This window comes from Ailuropoda melanoleuca, chromosome 14 (genome assembly GCF_002007445.2).
Source record: "Ailuropoda melanoleuca isolate Jingjing chromosome 14, ASM200744v2, whole genome shotgun sequence".
Taxonomy (NCBI): domain Eukaryota; kingdom Metazoa; phylum Chordata; class Mammalia; order Carnivora; family Ursidae; genus Ailuropoda; species Ailuropoda melanoleuca.
In genome coordinates this window covers 7,111,486-7,135,369 of record NC_048231.1, presented here as the reverse complement: position 1 = coordinate 7,135,369, position 23,884 = coordinate 7,111,486, and the positions used below count along the sequence as shown (strand labels likewise).

At 43.4% G+C, this 23,884-nt stretch overlaps 1 protein-coding gene across 4 annotated transcripts in view; it reads left to right on the top strand.

Annotated features, from left to right (window-relative positions):
* Positions 1-8,724: 8,724 nt before the first annotated feature.
* The window catches only part of SPTB (spectrin beta, erythrocytic), a 123,057-nt gene continuing 107,897 nt past the window's right edge, over positions 8,725-23,884 (top strand). For 2 of the 4 annotated variants that reach the window (XM_034642331.1, XM_034642335.1), the window contains exon 1: positions 8,725-8,915. The gene's annotated coding sequence lies outside the window, so the exon portion shown is untranslated. Of the gene's footprint in view, positions 8,916-11,706; positions 12,703-13,500; positions 13,578-23,884 lie in introns of those variants that run through there. The other 2 variants (XM_034642333.1, XM_034642332.1) reach the window with 2 other exon arrangements.

The following is a 23,884-nucleotide window of genomic DNA, read 5'->3' as shown; positions in this document are numbered from 1 at the left end:
ATGAAAATATTCTCTGCTTATAAAATATCCAAACATTATACAAAAATAGAGAAGGAAGTAAGAATTACTCTTAATCCCAACATCTAGAAATAACATTTTTAGGAGTATCCTTTTTGATATAAAATACTTTCTTTAGTCAAATAGAAATTGTTTGATGCCTACTTTTTTTTTTTTAAAGATTTTATTTATTTATTCAACAGAGATAGTGACAGCCAGCGAGAGAGGGAACACAAGCAGGGGGAGTGGGAGAGGAAGAAGCAGGCTCACAGCAGAGGAGCCTGATGTGGGGCTCGATCCCGTAACGCCGGGATCACGCCCTGAGCCGAAGGCAGACGCTTAACCGCTGTGCCACCCAGGCACCCCTGATGCCTACTTTTAAAAAATTTTGGCAGTATGTCATGGCATCTTTCCCCATAAATAAATGTAAAACCACATCATCACTTAACTGTCTACAAAGAATTTATATGTAGTGTGAGTGTGTGTGTGTGTGCGCACATGTGTATCTACACTCTACCTGGTTTAACCAATTTCATTTTGATGGACATTGATTTCTGATTTTTCATTTTAATGAACATTATTGTAATGAACTTCCAGAATGTTCTTACTGTAGGTGTAAAATAGAGCAAGAGCTGAAAGAGTCCTTGAGACTAGCTGGTTCAGTGCTATCATTTTACAGAAGAAAAATTGAGTCATAGAGCAGATAAGGGGGAGTAGAATTTAGGTCTTTTGACTACGTCTACTGGTTTTTCTGTTTCACCCTGCTAACTTCTTTCCAAAAAAATTGCTGAGCTATTAAAATGCTACTAAGCGGCACTGACTTTTTCTTACTCCAGGAGCCAAAAGGCTGTACCTTAAAAGCGAACTCTTCCCAGGGTCATGTGCATTTTAACATTTGTTGTTAGTTATGAAATAAGTTTGCCGATTCCTGTATAATCTTTGGAATGAGGACATTCCACATGGTTTCAAGTACCTGAAATCATATGGGCAAGCTCCTACTTATCAATTTCTGGCAATATTTGGTAGAGGTAAGGACTGGGAGTTGAGAAAGGTTTAGCAGGGGTTGGGGTCAGATATGGGATACTGATGTTCAGGTACAGCTTTGAAACCCTTCCAAAAGAGGGCTTGTAGCTTTCACTTCTTTCGGTTTCTGCTATGGAAGGTCCAGAGTATATACTTCATTATGTGCATTTTGATGATTAAGATGATAGAATAGAATAAGCAACATGGAGTTGCTCCTTGCACATGCTCAGCGTAATTTGCTGCTAAATTCTTGACTTAATTATTGACTTAAAATATTAGTCCAGGGCCACCTGGGTGGCTCAGTTGGTTAAGTGGCCGCCTTCAGCTCAGGTCTTGGTCCTAGGGCCCTGGGATTGAGGCCTATGTCAGGCTCCCTGCTGAGCAGGGAGTCTGCTTCTTCCTCTTCCTCTGCCTCTCTCCCTGGCTCGTGCTCTCTCTCTCTTGCTCTCTCTCTCTCTCAAGTAAATAAATAAAATCTTTAAAAAATATATTAGTCTATACAACGGATAATCTACATTAAATATCGTGAGAATGTGTTAATTCAAAAACCATGAGACGGTGCTTCCTGGATAAACAACTCTTTAATGAGCAAAGGATTTGGAGTTCTATGTGATTTTTTTGGAAAATTACTTGAACTCTGAGTTTCTTGGTTTCTTTATCTAGCAATAAGGATAATGATAGCAATTTACTTCATGAAATTGAATAAAAATGATTATATGGCATTTGGTAAAAAGAAAATGATAAGTAATCCTTTAAAAATAGAATGTGCCTTACACAAAGGAAAATGAGGGGAAAATGATGTTTTTGATAAGAAGTAGTTATTCTACAAAATAAATCATGTTTGAGTTGAATCATAGTTTCTTGTAGACTTTAAAGCATTGAAGAAATATCTAAACAGAAGTTAAGCAGCTGCAGGAATATCCCACAGAATAGAAAATGAGATGAATTTGCAGAGGTAATGAAGTCTTTTATTGCAATAGCTTTCCAAACTTTATTGAAATTTTCCCAAAGGTGTTAGTTAATATTATGAAAAAATATTTTGAATTTGGAAGCTGCTCACTAACAAATAAAAGCAATTAAGACCATTTATGCTGGCAATAATCGTCACATACACAAAAAACTGTTTAATTGGTTGAACTGTAACTCTTGCTGTCATTCTTTATTAACCAACTCAATTTTTAACTTATATTTTCTCCCCTTGACTTGAGTTCCTGACTTGATAAATATCTAAAGGAAGAGGACAAAGTTTCAGGTGTAGGCACTCTCAATTATCCACACACAGATTATACACTTTGTGGAGTACTCAAGAGTGTTAATGTCAAAACATCAGTCACTGTTTGTAATACTTTTTGATCCACCTTCCAATGTTTTCAATCCTGTGCCCTCAAGGCTTTGGCATATTGGAGCGTGGCCTTGCTCCAAGGATGAGGTCTGAAAATGACACTGAGAGGTAAGGCAAATAGAGACAAAATTCCATGCTGAACAATCACCATTGTATTTGCTGTGCCTCATTATGAATGAGACATTGGAAGACAGCAGGCCTTTTCCCCTGTAGGTGAACTTGGTGGTAGGTGTGAACATAAAACCTACTTAATTGGCTCCATTTCTCACCCGTAGACAGTAAGTTAGGTATGAACATGCCAAGGTGACTGAGGAGCTGGTGAAATTCAGGCACAAATACTGCCAATTATTTCTCAGGGAATGTGAATTCATTTAAATAACCTTACTCAAACATAAATAGGAAATTGGTTCTCCTGAAAAAAAATTCACAAATACATATATATATTTTAAAGATTTTATTTATTTATTTGACAGAGAGAGAGACAGGCAGAGAGCGAGGGAACACAAGCAGGGGGAGTGGGAGAGGAAGAAGCAGGCTCCCAGTGGAGGAGCCCGATGTGGGGCTCGATCCCAGGGATCCGGGATCACACCCTGAGGTGAAGGCAGACGCTTAACCGCTGTGCCACCCAGGCGCCCCACAAATGCATATTTTTAAGCCAAATAGAAAGGACTTTGAATTACCTACTTCTTTGGTTGATCTCCACAATTGCAGCTCTCTTTTAGTTTCCATGATTTGTTTGCTCATTAGTTTATTTATTTACTCATCAGTCCTTTAGGAAGTACATCTTGTAGTCAGAAATTGTGCTAGGTGCTGCAAAACTTAAAACTATATCCTGAAAGCAATGGGGAGCCACTGGATAATTTAAAGCAGTGGAGTGACATGATCAGATTTCCTTTTTAGAAAGTGTGCTTTGGCTACTGTGTGGAAGAGGAATTGAAGGAGAATGAAACTAGAGAATGGGAGAGCAGTTAGGAGCCTTACAGAAGCAGTTCACATGAGAAAAGATGGGGCTTGTGTTACGGGCTCAATTATGTGCCCACCAAATTCATATGTTGATATCCTAACCCCCAGTATATCAGAAAGTAAGCATATTTGGAGACAGGGCCTTTAAAGAGGTAATGAAGGTAAACTGAGGTCATATGAGTGGGCCTAATCCAGTATGATACTGTTCTTATAAGAGGAGATTAGGGGACGCCTGGGTGGCTCAGTCGGTTAAGTGTCTGCCTTCAGCTCAGGTCGTGATCTTGTGGTCCCGGGATCAAGCCTGCATTGGGCTCCAAACTCAGTGGGGAGTCTGCTTCATCCACTCTCTGTGTCCCTCCCCCTGCTCGTACTCTCTCTCTCTCTCAAAAAAATAAATAAAATCTTTTTAAAAAAGAAGAGATTAGGACATAGGCACAGAGGAGAAACCATGTAAAGACAGGGAGAAGATGGCCATCTACAAGCCAGAGAAGCCTCAGAAGAAACAGTCCTGCCCACACCTTGATCCCAGATTTCTAGCCTCCAGAATTGTGAGAACAAAAATTTCGGTTGTCTAGACCACCCAGTCCGTGGTAAGTGTTACAGAAGCCCTAGAAAACCCATGCAGCCCTAGAGTGCAACTGTAGAAGAACATTAAGCACTTCCAGGCACGCCCCAAGATAAGTCCGCTATTATATCTGCACAAGCTGGCATCCCTTAGGTAGCAGACAATCTAATCCTGAAAAGGGAGGAAAAGCTCAGGAAGAGCTATCGAAGGAAAGACGCTCATTTATTCCAAAGTCTGGCTAGTGCTTCCATGGACTAGTTTGGTATTTGCACACCTGCTGCAGGCTCTCGGTTCCTTACAGTGACCATTTTGTTTGAGGCATCTGAAGGAGACGTTTGATCCTTCATCCTCTATATTGTAAATGGAAGGCTTTTCTAATCGGTCCTGCCTCTGCTTTGTCTTTGGGAGTTGTAGAGGGCATGGCTCCCCTAGATGTTTCCGGAAATGGAATGGAAATTTTAGCTTAGTTTCATGAAATACATCTCTTGGTGAAAGGGTAGGGGGAACTAATGTTTTTTTGAGCTTTGGGCACTAGTTTGAAGTTTTCTGTATGTTACCATGTGCTCTTGATTCTTCCATTGCTAGCGGGGATTTGAATGAATGGAACATCAGGTAGGTTCAGGTGTCTTTGGTTTGGCTTTTCCTTTTGTAAGTAGCTTTCTGATATATATGTTCATTTCTAAGTCAAAGTAGTTTTAAATTTCAAACAACTTCAGTTCTGTGATTCAGTAAAAGTAGTCCTTTTTAAAAAGATTTTATTAATGTATTTGACAGAGAGAGGGAGGGAGAGAGTAAGCACAAGCAGGGGGAGCAGCAAGCAGAGGCAGAGGGAGAGGGAGATGCAGGTTCCTGGCTGAGCAGGGAGCCCGATGTGGGGCTTGATCCCAGGGTCCTGGGATTATGACCTGAGTCAAAGGCAGACGCTTAACCTCCTGAGCCACCCAGTTGCCCCTCAGTAAAAATAGTGTTAATTCAAGGCATAGCAAGTTAGTTTATTATAGTTTTTAGTTTTTTATTTAATTTTATTTAAATTATTGGCTTTTATAAATAAAATCATAAACTTTAAACTGTCATAAAACTGTAAACTATATTTAAAAGTCTTCATCTTCTAAATTTAGGATTTTATAATCTGAAAATTCATATTTTCTTCAATTCTCAGAAATTTTATTCTACTCTCTCATTATCTCCTCTACCCTCTCTTCTCTTTCCTTATATAACTTCTATTAGATGGATATTGGACCTTGAGGATCTTGCTTCCATGACTTTCAACCATTCTTAAAACTTTCCATCTCCTTATTTTTGGTTCTGTCTTTGTGGAGAACTTCCGTTCCACTAATCTGCCTTTCAACTTGGTCAATTCTGCTTATCAGCTAATAAATTTTCAATTTCAGAAACAACTTTTGAAATTTCCTTGTTTTCTTATTGCTTATTTCTAATGGATGCAATATCCTTTCAAATCTTACTGAGTAAAATTTAAATTTATTTTAAATTTATCTCTGTTTCCTTTTATTAACTTTGTTTCCTCTGATATTACTTCTTTCTGTTAGTTAAGTCTAGCGCTTCTCTTTCATGATATTGGTTCCCCTACCCTGACAAAGTCTTTGGTGATTTGGGTTGTCTGATGGTCTTTTATTTGAGAATTCATTTGCCTGCCCATTCTGTTTACCACAGCCTCTCTTCAGGGGTTGTGAAGGAAGGGCACACATGCTATCAGAAGAGAGAGAAGGTTCCCTGTCATTTCCTCCAGTTCCAGGATCTGTGCTCACTTCTTTATCCCACAGGCAAACATCTGATGCTTAATGCCAGCAGGGAGAGGAGGCTCCTTAATGAATTATTCGGTCCTAGGGCCCCCTCCTCCTCTTGTATCCTTTGACTCTTGCTTGGAACTTCCCTAAGCTATTCCTTCTCCTGAACCTGTTTTGACTTTCTCTTATTTTATTCCTCTCTAGATCAGATCCTGTCTCTCTTTTTTTATATTTTGGGATTTCCTAAAAATGCTTGGAAAGTTGCTCAGCGTTTGTCTTATTTCCCTGTGCTATTAAATTCTTATTCTAAGACGTATGTTTTTTGAGATTTGGGATGGAAGAAAAGGTAAATGCATGTGCTGGATCCATCTTGATCTAGTCTCTACCTATTGTCTTTATTAGCTCTATGATTATCAAATAGTACAAGTTCAATGTGAAAAATTCAGAGAATATAGAGGTAAAAAGTGAAAGTTCCCTCTATGTCAGATTCCTCTATTGTCCCTATTTACATCCTCTTTGCCTCACCTATTGATATCAGCTGGAGCTGGGTAGGCCATTCTGTGGAGTCCTTCCTCTCACTTTCTGGCCTACCAGCTAACAGGATCTAGTCTCAAATGCACACCTTCCCTTCTGGACCCGGAACTTCAGATTACCTATTGAGAGCTTGCTGGGTAGCTTGGAAGTGTATAGTGTCAACATGAATGGGGGTAAAGGAGGTGCAGCCCCTGGACCAAAGAGAATGAGGGCCAATCTCCCATCCTTTAGACAATTCAGGAGGCATTACATACTCTTCTCAGAAAATCACTGCAGAATTAATCCCTGTTGCCCACTACAATGACCTTGATTATGAACCCATATATTCAGCTTTCCTTCTTACCTCTCTCCAATTTCTCATTCCCACTCCCTGGGATTTGCTATTTTTCCCCCTCCTTCTTTGACAGTGCCCTTTCCCTCTGTACTTCTAAACTTCCCCTCTCCCTCAGTTCTGATTTATCATTTCACTGTAACTCTATTAGCTGTAAAGCATTTGGGGATGCTGTCAGGATAACAGGCTCTGTAGCAAATGAGGTTGTATTGAATTATTTAGCTTTCAGCTAAAGTGGAGATAACTAAAGCAGCTGAGCTGTTTTGTAAAATCCTAGGGTAATCTGTCCACTGATTTGGTACTTTTATCATATTAATTTTTCTTGTGGTTGAAAATTATAAATTCTAAGGCTACAAAGAAACATGTGTCCAACTTTTCAGTTTGGTGCCACAGACTTATAGCTAAGGAACTAGCTGCTTCATGTATTATACAATCATGTGGCTGCAGAGCTGCAACCCTCCGGAATCATGAATTTATTTAGTAAGGTTATTCACACGAGGCTTTTAAAACACATAAATAATTTCTCACCATTTTTCCTTTCAAAAATTGATCAAGGATTTCTACTTGAGATATATCATACTCTCAGCTTTTGAAGCTGGCCTGTTTTGAGTTTCCCTTGCCAGAATTTGGTTCTTAAATAATTTTTTAAATGAAAAAGGTCTGTCTGTATCTAACTCAGTAATAAACAAATGGATTCTTAAATGTTTTCAGAAGGAGGGGGCATCATTACTAATCTAATGGATGACCACGAATATTCTGCCATCATCTTTCCTTTATTACTAGTGTCTCTTGAGAAATTGAGGTTAATAAGGGCCCAGACACCAGGGGGGGTAGGGTGGAGAGTTCTGTGGCTTTGTAATATCTGTGGAGTTTGCCCCACTTAACACATCTCAGGACCTAAATGCCCACTCTGGAGAAGTGTGGCTGCAGCAGGAAGTGAAATATCTTTGCATCTGTTCAATATATGAATGAAGCATGCACATCTGGCAATTAAATACCCTTTTCCTGGTGAATCCTGGAAAACAGCATAATTATACTCCGAAGCAAATAACTCAGGAGTAAGACTGCTCCGTTGTTAAGAATACCAGGCAGTTTCAGTCAAAGTTGCAACTCTTTTCTACATCTTTGTGCTTTTAATCTCCACTGCCATCCATAATACCTGAGATCACCTGGGCTGATACCTGGGTGAGACACAGTCCCGGAAACGACCGATGGAGAAAGGAGATGAAAGCTACCGTGAAGGGTACCACTAAGTGTTATTGAAGAATAACCTTGTATCTTAAGAAAGTCAAGAAAATGGACAGCCTTGCAAACTGCCCATTTTCTTCTGTGACTCTCACTCGGGTGACTCGGAGGTGCCTTGTCTTTCCTCTTTGGCATCATTGTTCTAGTGTTTTCTCTGGCCTACTGCATCCCTCCCCCTACAGACTCGCAGTGAGGAAGCCCCTGCTCGCCTGGAAAGCGGGGTCGGATAGGAGGTGCGGGTGGGCTGGTGTGGCAGTTTGCCTGTTGATTACAGTCCTTGCAATATGCGAGCGCCGTGGGACTGTGGGCTGCGCCCGGTCAGCAGTGCCGGTCTGTCCAGACCACACCAGGTTTGCAGACAGAAATAGAGAGGCTGAGCCCGTGGGCTGGGGGCGGGGGCCTCCCAGCGTCTGTTCACACCGCCTGCCAAGTGAAGTCCGCCCCAGAGCGTGCTAACACACCAGCCCCAGCCCCAGCCCCGGGGAACAATCTCTCCTTCCCAAACCCGCTGCAGCGGGGGCGCACGGCCGGGGCACCCGCCTCGCCCACCCAACGGTCTAAGCGTGTGTTTTAATATATTTTAAAAACTGGAGAGTACACAGTGGGGACCCGGGGCGGGAAAGGCTGGAGGGCTCATTTTCGTGGCCAGGCTCAGTGCTCAGGGCATACGAATTAGGCCCGAGCTGCGGAGTGAAATCCTTTTCCCGCCGCAGGGAGCTCGCGGTAGCGCGCGGTTACGGGAGGTGAACGACGATGGGGGCGCTGCGGGCGGCGCGAGCTTCTGGCGTCCCGGGTCCAGGCGGCCAGCCAGGAGGCGGAGGCCGGCCGCGGCAGCCCGGGCGGAGGCCTGGCAGGTGCCCCCCAGCGCGGAGGCTGATTGGCAGGTGCGGGAGTGGGTGGGGAAGGCGGGGGCTGGGCCTGGCGCTGCGGGAGGCTGCGGCCCCGCCTCCCCGCCCCCGCCGCGGGACTATCTGGTCCCGGCAGCAGCGATGTCCCCCGGCAGGAATGTCCCTCCTCAGATAATGTTAATTTATATCTCTGGGCGGGTCCGCGGCTCGGCAGCACCAGGCGCCCGGCGGCCGCTGTGCTAGGAGCCCCGTGCTGCCCTCTTCCCCCTGCGCCGCCGCCGCCCCCGGGGTCGGGGTGGCCGCCGCTACAGCCCCAGCGCAGGTGAGTCCCGGGAGGGCCCAGCGGCCGGCGGGGGCTGGGTAAGGGTGCGGATGCGCGAGGCTGGAGCGCGCGGCGCGAGCGCAGAGGAGGCGCTGGGCCCAGGGGGCGCGTGACGCGCGTGGCCCAGGGGACGGGTGGGGGCTCAGCCCTGGGTGCGGGGCGTGGGGCCCGGGAGGCCCTGGCGGCGGCTGCAGCGAACACCCTGGGGCGCGGGAATCCGCGTGGGCTTTGGAGGCACTTGGCGAGTCGGGCGCTTTGCTTTGGAGAGCCGGATCCTGGAGCGTCGCCCCGGGGCTCTGGGAGGGCGAGGGTGGCGCGGTGGTGCATGTTTTAAGTCCCGGGCCACCTCCTCCAGGACCCCGGCATGGGGGCAAAGGGGATTCTGCCTCCAGCCTGTCGGACCGTCGCGCTGTCCTCTCTGCCTCCGCCGCCCGGCTTCTCAGCCCAGGGCCGCTCAGATTTTCTTCTGGGGAACTTGTACGCGCGCTCCGGGGGCAGCCCAGCGTCCAGGCAGGGAGAACAGGACAGGTCAGCGGAGGGGGCCTGATTCCCGGACGCTGGGAACTACGCTGAGAGAGTGGCCGGGTGCAGACCCAAGGAGGAAAGATCAGAATGCCCGTGGCATACTCCAAGGACCTCCTGCCCTCCTCTCCCAAAGAGTTCTCCAAGCTGCTACGGTCCGCTCTACTCTCACCTGCCTCACCAGTTCCTCTTTCTCCAACAAAAGTTGGCCCTGAGAAACAGCAGAAAGTGGGAGAAACAACCGGAGCTTTAAAACCATCCCCAACTCCCACCAACTCGCCCAGACTTCCCGAGGGTGGGGAAGTCGCTGTGGGCTTGAGTACTGTTTCCGTGACAACGAGCCCCAGGTAGGGCCTTGATTTATAGCCTATTAATATCCAAACCACTGTTTTCAGTGAGCAATTAGAGGCGCCAGGAGTTGGTAATAATGCGCTAAACTGGCTGAAGGGAAATGAAAATCCACTTTTTAGGAAAAAATTTAGATGCATCAAATTTGGGGAGGGGGGAAGATAGTGACTATTTTTGTACCGGTAACTCCTGTGAAGAACCTAGGCTGTCAGCTCCAGGTAGGAGGTAGATATGCAAAATTCATAGCCTTTAGGTAGTCCTGGTCTATACTTAAGTTTCTAGGGAAAATGATTCAGGTGGTTCCTGAATGAGAATAGTCTACAAATCAAAATCTTCTGCTGGAAGCCCTGGGTTCGAGAAAGACTTTGAAAACTCTTTTTTGTAAGTGCAAAATGTTTAAGTGTACTGAATGCCCAACACCCACCACAGCTGGGCTTATACTTGCCGGTAGGCTTTGGGCTAGTTAGGAAAAGGAATGTTAGGAGGTTCACATTGAAGAAGAGCCTACAGCCTTAAAACCAACTGACTCCTCAGGGGTGGATCCTTTATACAGAACTTTATCAAACTCTAGAGTAAAGCACCGCTGAAACGCATGAATCCTACATCATGAAAACATGGCTTTTAGACCCCTTAGCTGTTGCTCTTAGCTTTATCAGTGGCCCAGTCACAAAGATTGGGGATGAGCCAGAGCTGTTAATCCTAAATTCTCAGAAGGCTCAGTCCACTCGTGGAATTGAAAACACCCCAAAACTCCCAGGCATTCAGGACAGTCTTGCAGCACAGGCATATCGAGTTTTCCTGAGTGGCTTGTCCAGCTAGGGCTGGGATACCACCTTTTGCTCTGGTTGTTGCTTCTTCCACGTGTTCTGAAGGTGTCCTCTGGCCGAACACCTGCTAGGTGATTAGCTTTGGGGTGTGTAAAGGTAAGACAGTAGATGCGCTCCTGTGTGGGATCATATCTGACAAACTACAAATGACTATTTTAGTCATGAAAGTTTTGAACTAAAGTCAAAATCTGACGGCTCTGCCACAATTCTGGAAACAGACTATTTGGCTAAATAAAAGTAGTAATGCTTTCATTTTTTCCCATCTTTTATGTACTGGTACCTGGCTGGTAGCGGACACTCAGTTAATCTTTGTTGATTTAATGAGAGAATGAACAAATGAATGCTCAGAGGTGCTTTTTTGTTTTGGGTTTTTTTTTTTTTAAATCCTATTGTCACAGTAACTCTGCAAGGTAGTTCATATAACCAGCATTTTACAAGTCAGGAAACAGGCTCAAGGAAATTAAATAATTTGTCTCACATCATACAGCTGATGAGAGGTGGGGCCAGGATTCAAACTCAGCTGTTAGGGTCCTACCCTCCTTTTAAAGGTAGATGTTCAGCAGGAAATAGAAGAGTACAAGTTGGAAAGATTTGGTTATAGGATGGTCTATTAGCTTCACAGTCCTTCACTCCCAAGACCTTGGGTTATAATTCTGCATATATCAGAGAAGCTTTAAAAAATACTGTCTGAGGATGGTATTAAGCACTTCTTTGCTCAGAAGTGTTTAGCCTGGCCCATTACGTTCAGGTCATTGTTTAAAGGACAGAACTGTAATTTTGGCAGTAGTCAAAGCATGGATTTTTTTTTTTTTTTGAAAACAGATTTTCCTTTCAGTCGTGGAAGTGGCCAGGAGGGCTTGATGATGCATGGGGACAGTGTGATAGGACAGAGGATGACTATAAAAAATTGATGAGGCAAATGCTATTGGAGTGGGAAGGGACCATAGAGGTCACTGAGTCCAGCCTCTGTTTGTGTGGCAGCTTGCCTAAAGGGGAGACCGAAGTGCAGTTTACCTGGTCATCTCTGTGCAGACATGGTACGTGCCTTCCATGTTTCTTATCATTCTTCCCCATTTAATTCCTGTCTCTCTCTAAAGACCAATATCGGGTTTATTTCCTGAAGTTCTGCCTAACCAAACCACTGAAGTTTTCTTTCCTTTGAGGGAGATTTTCGAGAGGATATATTTTAATCTTTGTACAATCTTAAACACACACACACACCAGGTTTTGGAGATAGGCAGGTGAGAAGACATCAGTGAGCATTAAACTCTAAACTGTTCCATAATTTTCCCATTGCTTGTTAGGCATACAGATGTAAGCATTTTTGTACAATAGGTATGTACATTACTATCTTGACTTAAATAATTATGTAGCATTTCTGGGACATGGGGGAAAGAAAGGACTTTGGGGATTATTGGGACTGTCAGATACCTGTGTTAATCTAAACCCAATCACCAAATTGCTCCTGAAGAATGTTGTTTCAGATTTTAAAAGCAAATGCAAACTTATACTCTCTGTATAGACTTGAAAGTGTAGGAAACATGACCAGCAGGAGGTTTAAAGTGATCTAAAGTATATTTCTTCATTATTCATAATGTTTTTTTAAATAACCTCAGACCTGCAGATTGACCTTTATCAATTGACCTGGGAGGATCAAGAATGCAAATAACTGTATCTTTTGGGCCGATGAGAAATTTGATTTTATGATGAGGACTGGCAGGGACTGTTCATGGATATTGGGTTCTGAAACCATATGGATATTACTAGTCAGACATTGCTGTGGAAAGAAGTATTTTGTCTTAGAAGGAGTTTGTACTGACGCCGTTGTTTCTATAGACAGCTCTTTTGTTGCCCCTCTACTTCCGACGAGAAATCTGGGGAGAAGAGGAATAAACACAGTGGTCTGGGGGCCTGAGTCATCATGTTGCATTTGCTGGGTTTTCAGAAAGATGCTGCTTTTTTCTGTCACCCCCAAGATGTGAAGGTCACCTGGTTTTGGAGATGGAGATGGTGATCGAGGGAAGGCGTAGGAGGCAGTCAGAATTCCCTGTCAGATCTGGCTCCAGTCACTGAATTGTCAACTCCCCTCGGTAAATATTTAGAAAATGTCATAGCATGTTTCCCTTTGTTGCTGTGCTTATTTCTTAATTCACAGCCAAGCAATCCAAGTTCTGCCATTTTCAGCCAGCCTTAGCTGAATAGCAAACCACCAGGGGATCCCCAGCATCACAGCTCACAGTTTTAGAGGCGGTCATAGACAGAAAATGCTTCCTCAGTGGAGACTGCTGGCTAGCTTATGACATTCCTAGACCACCTTTCGTTTTCTCTTTCCTTCTCCTGGTGGCAGGAAATCTTACAAAGCCGTTGTCTTCCTACCTCAGTGAGGCCTTCTCAGGCTTTGCTAGAATGTTTAATTTTTACACCATACCTGTGCAGATCTGGACAAGGGTATAATTACAAGGGTAATTAAAACCCATATATCATGTTCCCAGTGGGGGCAAAAGTGGGGCTTCCTTTCTTCCTTTCATGTGAATGCTGTAAATTTAGCAAATGAAAAGGTTTAGAGCTAGAAAAAATAGACTTTGCATTGAACTGGGCTCCGATCATCCAGGATAGTTATGAAAGAATAACAGGGCACCTTGGCAGCTAAAGAACAAGAATTGCTTTGAATTATAGTCAGTTCAGGAGTTTCCAACATCATGAAGAGGAGCAGAAACTTGAATAATCCTGAAAATGAATAAGTTGAAAATCATTTCCCTTTGTATTAGGGTGTGCCTCATTTGAGAATTCATAGCACTTTCAATAAAACGAAGCACACTTGAAAGATATATATATAATTTATGAGGCCTGGGGAGAGGTCTCTAGCTTCATTCTGTCCTTCTACTTAGTTCCTGCCTGTTTCCGCGGACCGCTAGGAGTGGTCAGTCAGCAGCATCTTCCAGCATATTTCCTCAGGAGTAGAAAGGTAAGAGAAGGGGCGCCTGGGTGGCACGGCGGTTAAGCGTCTGCCTTTGGCTCAGGGCGTGATCCCGGCGTTATGGGATCGAGCCCCACATCAGGCTCCTCCGCTATGAGCCTGCTTCTTCCTCTCCCACTCCCCCTACTTGTGTTCCCTCTCTCGCTGGCTGTCTCTATCTCTGTCAAATAAATAAAAATAAAATCTTAAAAAAAAAAAAGGTAAAAGAAGCCCTTCCTAATACTGCCTCCAAGCCACAAGTCAGAGAAAGAGCTGGAAAGGCCTGAGAGAGCCGTTTNGTAAAAGAAGCCCTTCCTAATACTGCCTCCAAGCCACAAGTCAGAGAAAGAGCTGGAAAGGCCTGAGAGAGCCGTTTGAGAAATATTGAGACAGAGCAAGCATTGGGCACCTACTGTGTGCATTACACCATTTTATGCTGAGGACAGGCAAAGGATCAGATGCAGACCACCTGGTCTGGTGGGGAAAGATTCTTGCAAAGAAGCAGTGATTCAGCAGGGTGCCTAAGAGAAAGCCCACGGGAGGCAGAGTCTGATTCAGGTTGGCGAGTGCCCAGGGTTTCTCTAATAGAGGGAGGGAGGACGGGTGGGGGTGGGGGCTTAGGCACATCGCCCACACAGATGTGCAAAAAAGGGTGATGGAATTAGGGAATGGGGAGCAGTTCTGTGTGGCTGGAATGAATGTAGGGCACATCCCAGGAATGGGCCAAAATAGGACTGGAAAGGTGGTTTGGGTTCAGTTTGTAAAGACGCTTGAACCATTGGATGTTCAAGCTGAAGATCCGTAAAGGTTTTTGAGCAGGGGAGGGACCGGATCGGATCCTCGTGTCGACAAACCTCACTGGTGGCAGGCGAGGGAAGGTGAACAAGAGGTGAGCTAGCACAGGATGACGATCACACAGATGACGTGTAGTCCCTCAGCGTTCAGGGTGCCCGTGTATGTGCATCAGCAGATTTTACAGTGACCACGTGAAGAAACAGTACAATGGAGAAAACAGTATTAGAAACAAACAATGCTTTGCCCAAGCTCCCTCTTGTAGTTTATGGCAGAACCTGACTTCAACCCAGTTTCCTAGTTCTGAGGCTGGGGCTTTGTCCAGATCTTCTCCTCAATGGGGTAATTGAATATTCTGGGCCTTCTGGTTGAGACAGTGATTGCTTTCTTTCTTCAGAACTTTCATTGGTGAGAGGGAGGAGGAAACTTGTTACGGTATTTACTATTTAAGCACGAAATCTCAAGAGTAGCCCCCCAGCATGTACGCAGATGTAGTCCCAGAGTAGGAATTAATGTCAGGCATGCATGTGGATTCCTGCAGTTAGATGATAGGTTTACATACCTGTCAACTGATGTGTTGGCTTTTTCACTCCTTTACCCCAAATTTACTGGGTATTATTATGCTTATGCCTCATTTTGGACTTTGAAAACCTCTTTTTGTCCAGTATCTTAGGTGTTTGATTTGTACTTCAGTCTTCAACAAATATTTATTGAGCTTTTGTTTATTTGCCAGATGTATTCTAGGCCCAGGGGATAGAGGAGTGAAAATGGTAAAAAAAATAAAAAATAAAAAATAAATTTAAAAAAATAACATTAAGTTTGATGTCATGGAGCATACATACTAGTTGGGTGAGACAGGAATAAATAACAACAAACAGAAGAATATATAATTTGCTGTAAATAAAAAGCAGTGTGAAGAGAAAGAGAGGGAGTTCTATTTGAGGCAGGATGGTGGGGAAAGGCCTTTCTGATGAAGTTTCATTTGAGCAGAGAGCCAAACCAAGTGAGGGAGGGGAATGGCTGTGTTTGGGAGAAGAGATTTAGATTGAGGGTGAGGGCCCTGAGGTGGGGTCACTGCTATGTCCAAGGAATGGGCAGGAAGCCAGCCTGACTAGAGAGGAGGGACAAGGGGTGAGTGCAGGATGTGACACTGGAGAGGAAATAGGGTCTGGATCATGTAGGCTTTGCAGACATGCAAGTCTTTGGGGTTGAGCCATGCAATAGGAAGCCACCAGAAGTTGTGGCCAGAGGAGTGATTTGTTCAGATTTGTGTATTAGGAAGATCTTTCCGGCTGTCCTGTGGAAGACTGCCTGTAGGGAACAAGAGTGGAAACGGAGTAGAATGAGAGCTACTGTAGTAGTCCAGGTTAGAGATGGTGGGCAATGCAGCTGGCTTCTGGAGTTGAAGATAGAGCTTATGGGATTTGGGAATAGAGGATGAGAGAAAAAGGGTAAGTCAAGGACGACTCAGTTGGTTTTGGCTTGAGCAACTTTAAGAATGAAAAAGCCATTTACCGAGACGGGATATATCTTGTCAAACGTACTGTGAGCTATTCTTTTTTATTTTTGTTGTTATCAAGGAGTTGATTTGGAATAGATTCAGGTAGACTTTTCATTGAGATACGCCTGAAAGAAGGTGTTTTATGGTGGGTGACTCAGGACATCGATTTGTTTTGAAGTCGAGCCTTACATGTGCGGTTAGGTCTGCGGACTTTATAATGCTACTTTCAGGTCATTCTCACAGCATCTCTACTATGTGGTAGAGATTAAGATACAATACAAACAGGATTGAAATATATTTTATTTTATAAATAGAAATGTTTTGAATAGTTTCTTTACAGCCTAAACGTATTTTAACACTTTCTGGTTGTCATATTTTAAAAAATTTTTTTAATTATAAAATGAATTCATGAGCATGATTAAGAAGCGTATCCACATTGTACAAGTGTATACAATGAAAAGTACAAGTCTTCCTTCCCCTACCTCCAGTTCTCCTAAGAAGTTTCCAATGTCAACAGTTTCCTATATATCCTTCAAGAAAAATTCATTGCATATATAAACCTATGGCCATATTTTAAAGTCCTAGCTTTAACCTATGAAAAGCACATGTTTGATTTCATTTTTGTGACTTAGTAGCCCTCAGGCCTGGAGTTCAGCTTTCTATCAGTTAGGGATCTCCCTCTTCCAAGCCATCCTGCACCCTGTGTCTGTCCTGTAATGCCCGTGCTCAAAAACCTGCAGTGGTTTCCCTCTGGGCAGAGGTGGAAATCCAAGCTTACAAAGTTGACTCTTAAGAGCCATTGTAATCTAGCTCCAATCTCTTTTTCTATCTTTATCTCTTACCAATTCTCATTACAGACCTTTTATTTGAACCGGGTTTGTCTGCTTCTACTCATTCAGTCCTGAACATTTCTCCCAGATTTGGAGAGGTTTCCATCAGTCTTCCTAGAACATTCCAGCCATTCTACAAATTTGTTAAAGGGCCAGTTACATAATCATAGACTTCATTTATTACTATTATTTAACTTATGTCTATCTATTATTTGCTCCACATGTTCTCTTAAAGGCCAGAACTGATTTATGAATTACAGCCACAGGTCTTACATAAAGCCCTTCATAATGCTTTTTCACAAAGAAGTTCAACTAGTAATTTTTGGAATGTATGCTTTGACAATCTTCCCGTAACAGGGTGGTGCTGGTGCGCAGGGATTATATTAATTAAAAACTCTCCGATGATGGCTGCCAACAAAGTCACCTTCTCAGTGGGTTCCATGGGTGTCCATTCCCAAGGAATGGTAAATGGACTGCTCCTTTGCATGTAGAACTTTCTAAGGGGCCTGGTCTCATACTCTGTCCCCTCTTCAGAGGGCATTGCAACTCAGTATCAGAAACAAGTTGTTTTCATTTGTCTTAAATGACGAAGTATAGTTATTTAACGGACATGGCAAACCGTGTAATTTTTTTAAAATGTATAACAAAACTTACCATTTTAACTAGCTTTAAGTATTTGGTTCAGGGGGAGAAGTACATGCACATTGCTGTGTAGCCACCATCACCATCCAGCTCTAGAACTTTTGTCATCTTATAAAACTCAAACTCTGCATCCATTAAACACGAACTCCCCTCACCCCCCAGCACCTGGCAACCACCATGTCACTCTCTGTCTCTATGAATTTGACTACTCTACGTACCTCATGTAAATGGAATTACGCAGTGTTTGTCCTTTTGTGTCTGGCTTATTTTAGCTAGCATGATGTTTTCAGGATTCATCCATGTTGCAGCATGTGTCAGAATTTCCTTTTTAAGGCTAAATAATATTCCATTGTATGTATTTTTCACATTTTGTTTATCCATTCATCCATCTATGGACACTTGTGTCACTTCCATCCCTTGGCTATTATGAATAATGGTGCTATGAACGTAGATATACAAATATCTCTTTATACCCTGCTTTCACTTCTCCCAGGTATATACTCAGGACTATAGACTCCAGTTTATTGCTGGATCATATGGTAATTCTATTTTTAATTTTTTGAGGAACCAATCCATGCCATTTTAATAATTCTCCCTGGTCTCCAAAGGGAAGGGCAAATTTTATTAACATCCTCACCTTTGGAGCCAAACTGAACTTGAGAATTGTTTATTTGAGAACACCATCTTGGGGGGATAGTTTGTCATCAAAGTTCTTGCATTTGTCCGTATATTAGTTTGCCTGTTTGAAAACTGTAGACTTTTAGAGGACAGGCAGGAGATGTTTAATTTGCTTTGTAAAACGTGTAACCCAAACTCAGGTGGGGAAGGGTGTAAATATTATGTGACGATGTATTTCAACCAAAATATCTCCTTGAGCTGGATGACAAGAGTCTGGGTTGCTTCCAGCTCCTTTCCTCTTGCTGTTTGCCCTTGGGCAAAGAGCTTTCTCTAACATTTTTTTTCAGGAATTTGTGTGTGTGTGTGTGTGTGTGTGTGTGTGTGTGTGTTGGCACCTTAATATTTATTTTATCCTTAAAAATGTCTTTGCAGAGTTCCTTGTAATGCCTAAGTGTTGTCTCCTCTTCATGGCCTTGGCTGACAGCCCCTCTCCCTCCCAGGTCCTGGGGTAGCACAGGGCACTTCCTCCTGCATGGTTTTTGTAGCATCTTTCTCCTTCCTTTCTTATAGGATGGATCATCTCGTTTTGCAACTATCAACTTGCCTTCTACATCATTAGACTATGCTTCTTATGATGGAGAGCTAGGTTTTTGTTTGTTTTGTTTTGTTTTTTGTTTTTAAGATTTTATTTATTTATTTGACAGAGATAGAGACAGCCAGCGAGAGAGGGAACACAAGCAGGGTTTTTTTTTGTTTTTTGTTTTTAAGATTTTATTTATTTATTTATTTGACAGAGATAGAGACAGCCAGCGAGAGAGGGAACACAAGCAGGGGGAGTGGGAGAGAAAGAAGCAGGCTTCCAGCCTGATGTGGGGCTCGATCCCGGAATGCCGGGATCACGCCCTGAGCCGAAGGCAGATGCTTAACCGCTGTGCCACCCAGGCGCCCCAGAGCTAGGTTTTTGTTGTTGTTGTTGTTAATTCCCAGCACCTACAGTCATGCTTGGTACACAGAGGGGAGTAGCTCAAAAATAGCTATTGATTAAAAAATTAAAGAGTGGGGCGCCTGGGTGGCTCAGTCGTTAAGCATCTGCCTTCGGCTCAGGTCATGATCCCGGGGTCCTGGGATCGAGCCCCGCATCGGGCTCCCTGCTCAGCGGAAGGCCTGCTTCTCCCTCTCCCGCTCCGCCTGCTGGTGTTCCCTCTCTCGCAGTGTCTCTCTCTGTCCAATAAATAAATAAAATCTTAAAAAAAATTAAAGAGTGAATGTTTGAAATTATATATAATTGATATATATATGTATCTTGGATAGGAATATTATTATAATGAGTTATAATAATAAGTTAACATTTTTAAGTCTCTCAGCATAGAGACATATGCTGAGAACTTTTATATGTGTTTGTCATTTCTGTTGTTATCCTAACTTGACAGATGAAAAATATCAGGCTTAAAGAAGTTTACTTACCCAGAATTATACAGTGAGAATATCAAAGCTGAACTTGAGCCGGATGTATTTATTCTAGAGTGCTTACTTAGAATCACTGTACCCACCATATTTGGGTGGAGGTCAATATTCCATGGCTCTTAATTCTAACAGTTTCTTTTTTTCTTTTATCTTGCATCTTTAATGGCCTGAAATTAAAGAGGTAATTAGTTGTATACCTTTATATGTTGCTTTATATTTGCGATTTAACCTAATAGGCTTGAATCCCCTTATTAGCTTTTAATAAATAATGTTCTGAATCATATTTCCAACATAGTTCTTTGACATCTGAGGATGAAGATGCTAATTAGTACTGTATAATATACCCACTGTCACAAGGCAGCTCTCCATAGCTGTGCTAAAATTGCTTTAGAAGAGGCCTAATGTTGGTAAATGAGGTAGCCTCTTTCCAGACCCGGGTCCCAAGTTCTCTGCAATATTTGACTTTGTCAACCACTCTGGCTTTGAAAGTAAGCCCTCCCTTGGCTTCTGGGATCCAGGCTCTCCTTTTTCTCCTCCCAGGTTGCTTACATTGCAGGCTGGCTTGCTTTCTCTTTCTTGCCTTCTCTTTTCTTTTTTGTTCCTTCTTCTCTACCAGCTTTCCATTGTTGGGGTTGCCAGTACGTCTAAATCCTCATCTCTAGCCCCAATCTCCCCCTTCAGTTGCAGATCTACTTTGTAGCAGTCAGCTAGCTGTCTTCATTTGGTTGTAACAAGATGTCTCAAACTTCTTATGTAGCAATAGGACCTCTCAGTTCCCCTTTCACCCCCAAACCTGCTCGTCTACCTGTTTTCATACCTAGGTTCCTGTTGTCGCCATCGTCTCAAGTACGAACCCCAGCAACTGTGTTGGGTTTTCTTCTTTTCACACTTCTGCATCTAGTTGGCTGCCTGTTCATTTTTCCTTCAAAATTTTCAGACTAGTTTCTTTCTTTCAATTTTCACTGTCTCATGTTTGAATAATTGGCCTTTAGTCTCTTTCTATCCCATCTTACACCCTGATCTCAGAATTATTTTTAAAAACATGAATGTGAGTCATTCAACTACTTTAAAGCCCTCAATGGTTCCCCGTTGCCCCAAAATAAAGTTTAAACAGAGAGGCAGTCTTTTCCAACATCCCTCCTGGCTTCATTCCCTTTCTATTTACTTTACATCGGATGCTCATGACTGTGTCAGCTCAGGGTGGTTTTCACATCCACAGCTTTGCTTCTCTGTTTTCTAGGCCTGCAATGTCTTTCTCCCCTTCAGTAGCTGTGAACTCTCACACATGTATCTTTTAAGGCCCCACTCAAACAGAACAGATTCGAACAGAATCCCCTGTTCCCTAACACACGAAGACATCCACTCTCTCCTATGAGTCCTGAAGCTGTCACTTTTCACATCATACCCTGGTTGGGTTGGTCGTGTACAGGTCCAACTCTCCTCTAGATTATGGGTTCCTTGAAGAAGGAACGTTCGTCTGGTGCCTGTGTGAACACTGGTGCCTAGCAGCCTCTGGCTCATGTGCAGCACTCAAGAAATGGGGATTGAATTGAGTGACAGGGCAAGCTTCAAGAATGTTCGGCACTTGCAATGATCCCCGAGATGGCAATCTATACAGCAGATTATGAAGAAGGGTTAACAGAAGACACTTGGTGTTGATGGCATAGGGGTAAGGAATGATGAGGAATGTTTTAAACCTGGGTGGAGGCTGTCTTCCCACCTCTGTATTTTCCGATTGCTTTCCATTTATCAGACACAAAAGTAACAGCTGATTTTTAACTTACATCATCAGAATATGTCTATTGCTAGAAAAATTTAGTTATTCATCCAGAATACAGTCACTCCCACCTCATTTTTCAGTGAATGTTTGAGGCTGACCCTCAGAATGCAGCTATGAAAGGCTCTTTGAGTGGGTGTTTCAAACTGATATACACAAGATTTGTTTTATAATGGTGAAGAGTTAAGAAAAACATTTCAGAAAAAAGACAAAAAGTTCCCATATAGAGGTGGTTTCCTTTTTCTGGGTGCACATAACCTTTTCTGTTTGTTGTCATTAAGGTATGTCAGAGTGGAAACTGCCTTGTAAAATATTACCCCACTATCAGTTGGTTTGTTCTGCCCCCATTTTTGCCTTACCCGGACAAAAAGTGAGTTTCACCAGTGGCCAGACTCACCAGAATACTGCTTGCTCAGGCCTTTGAGAGCATTTTTGTTTCTTTCAACAAAACTCTCTGTTATGGACACACTCCCACTACAATCCAGCCGCTCTCTTCCTCTACTGTGTTCTATGCCCAGTGATTGATAGGAGGTGGGCTTTAGCTTCCAAAGGCAGTGAGTGGAGCTGCTAGGCTTTTATAAATATTTAGGTGCGTCTGGGATGAACTGATGAACGGAAGGCCCTCAAAAGGTCTTGGGAAGATATGTCCAGGATAAAGAAGGGCAAAGGACGAAGTTAATCCTTCAGAGGGACCTGAAGGTAAAGAGACAAATGAAGGGACTCAGCCAAGACAATTGAAGGCCCTAATGAGTTCTAAGGGGGCACAGTGAAGCCAGTGGTAAGCAGACAACAGTCAGCAAACTTGACCCAGAGGTGACAGCGAGAGTGGGGTCAACCAATAGCTGCCTCTAGAAGCTCTACAATGGCACAGAAGCTGGTGATCATTATCTCATCTCACGGATTACTAGGTGCCATAGCAAAGGTTACTAGCAAGCCGACTACTGGTTAGTAGCCCAGCTGCACACTTTTTGAGAGAACCATCCTCTTCATTTTGGGGGATGGTTTACTTTGTAGTATTTTAGCCATGCTAAGGTCTTGGTTTTGCACATTCCAAATCTAGGCTATTGCTTTTAGGGTCCGTGGATCAGGCTCTCCCTGTCTCTGCAAGGTACTATGTGCATCCTGTATGTGCTTTCTGCAGCCGTTGAGCAATCTTGTTGCCCAGACATCAGGCAGGAGGGTCCCTCACAGGGTGAAGTCATCAGAAGAATGGAAGCTGTTTACGGGTATAGAGAGCGAGATTCTATAGTAGAACCAAAGTGAGCTGCCCTGGAGGAGGAAGTCAAGTGCCCTCCGCAAGACAGAGCCCCATACCTGTGAGGACAAATGAGGTTGTTTGCATTCAAAGCTGTGTGAAGTCACTTTGCCCAGGAGACTGGAAAAATACTCGCCAGGCGGGTTGCTAGATGAGCTGGGTGGGTGCGTGGTAGAGCAGGTAACTCAGTACCGTGCCCTCAATGAAGCAACTCCATCAGCAGCCTCGGTTTAGCTGCTCTCCCTGCTTCTGACCCAGAAAACGCTCAGAAAATGACTGCAGTGAAATGCATCTTCAAGGTGAAGCTGTCGGTCCAGGTGGGGGAGGGGTGCGGAGTCGATCCCAGGGGTTCGATACTTACTGCCTAAGTGTGCTGGGAGTGAGCTTTGTTTATGCTCTGACCCTGAGGAAGGCACTTTACATCTCACCCTGTTTCCATCAGCAGAGTGCCTTCTGCTTGTTTTGCATAAGCCTTGTGCCCGCTCTGCTCTGCGAAGAGGCACGAATGAACTGGGAGCTATAAAACTCCTGGCTTCATAATTCTTTGCAAACAGCAGAGTCTAGTGAACAGTGGATTTGGTTGGTAAATGATCATTACAGTCTATGCTTGGTTTCTCTGCCTGTAAAATGGTGGGAATGCTTTCTCATTGAGATGTGGGGGAGGTCAAAACGAAATAGTGTATGTATTTTCCTTTGTTAAAATCTGATGCTTAAAACATCAAAACATCTCAGAGAGAGATGTTCTATGAGTAAAATATACTCAGAGGACCTTGAAGACATCGTCTAATAACCTAGAAATTTTCTCCAAAGAGTGCCTGGTTCAATGCTCCTATTTTATTAATAAGGGAGATCTGCAGGGAGGAGGTGATTTGCCTGAGGTTATGAAGTTAGTTAACGTGGGACTCTGACTGGAACCCAGGTCTCTCGGTACATGGCCCAGTCCTTCCTCCCTCCCTGCCTCTCCCCTCCTCCTCCTCCTTCTCCAGCAGATTTTAAAAACTGGTTTTAAATAATTTTAACATGAACGTATACTCATGGTAAAAATTATTCAAACGGTACAAAAGAGTGTAAATGGCATTCCTAATCCTGTTACTGGGGGTAACCACTGTTAACAATTTCTCATATGTCCTTCTAGAGATTCTCTAGGCACATACAGACGTACACACATAGATATAGGTACATAAGTGTGTGAGTGTATATATATATATGCGTGTGGATATGTTACATGTATGTATCCACATGCATATATATGTGTGTATGTATGGTATGGTAGTTTATATTCCATTCTGTACTGCAACTTGCCTTTTTCACTTAATAATGAAGCACTTTGGGCATCTTTCTACATCAGGACATAGAGATTGATCTCTTTCCCTCTTAACAGCTGCATAGTACCTTATGCTACTATTTTCCATGATGGCTTTAAGATGTGTAAGTAGC